At 54.9% G+C, this 588-nt stretch overlaps 1 protein-coding gene across 1 annotated transcript in view; it reads left to right on the top strand.

Moving 5' to 3' along the window:
• DSCAM (DS cell adhesion molecule) overlaps positions 1 to 588 on the top strand; it is a 119,542-nt gene that overhangs the window by 64,181 nt on the left and 54,773 nt on the right. The window lies entirely within an intron of this gene.

Raw genomic sequence — 588 nt, forward strand, 5'->3', positions numbered from 1 at the left:
AGCTTCAGGAACATTTGCCCTGGTGGTTTCTGGTGGCACAGAAGACAGCACAGATCAGCACACACAGCAAGTCTGTTCCCTTGATGCCTTGTGAAGGCTGACCCTGAGCAGAGGCTGGGCAGAGCTAAAGAATAAAGCAGAGATTTATTCAAAGCATCTCCTCCATGGATGCACCTTGGGCAGCAGCAGAGCCCAGCCAGGGCTGCACCCAAGATGAACCAAAATGGCCCCAAAATGCACGGCCGGGCACGGGGTCTGTCCCTGGGATCAGTTCTGCTCCATTTGCACCTTGCAGTTCATTGTCCCATTCCAGCTCCCTGCTCTGTGCACGGAGCTCACCATCCCATAATACGAAGCCCAGACCTACACACTAAAGCAGAACAGAATGTGAAACATAGAAAAGCTCAAACCTGAGGCATCACCCTGAAGAAACCCAGCAGGGAGCAGCTGAAACCCCAGCATGGAGACCCATGTCCCAGGGACAGCCACTCAGAGCCCCTGCAAAGCTGGTAATGCTCTGCCCCCACCCTGGCTGCCTTCACAAGCCTTGCCACCACTTCTGCAAGGCCATTGCAGAGCCTCAGGGCT

The sequence above is a fragment of the Geospiza fortis genome, unplaced genomic scaffold (genome assembly GCF_000277835.1).
Source record: "Geospiza fortis unplaced genomic scaffold, GeoFor_1.0 scaffold233, whole genome shotgun sequence".
Lineage (NCBI taxonomy): Eukaryota > Metazoa > Chordata > Aves > Passeriformes > Thraupidae > Geospiza > Geospiza fortis.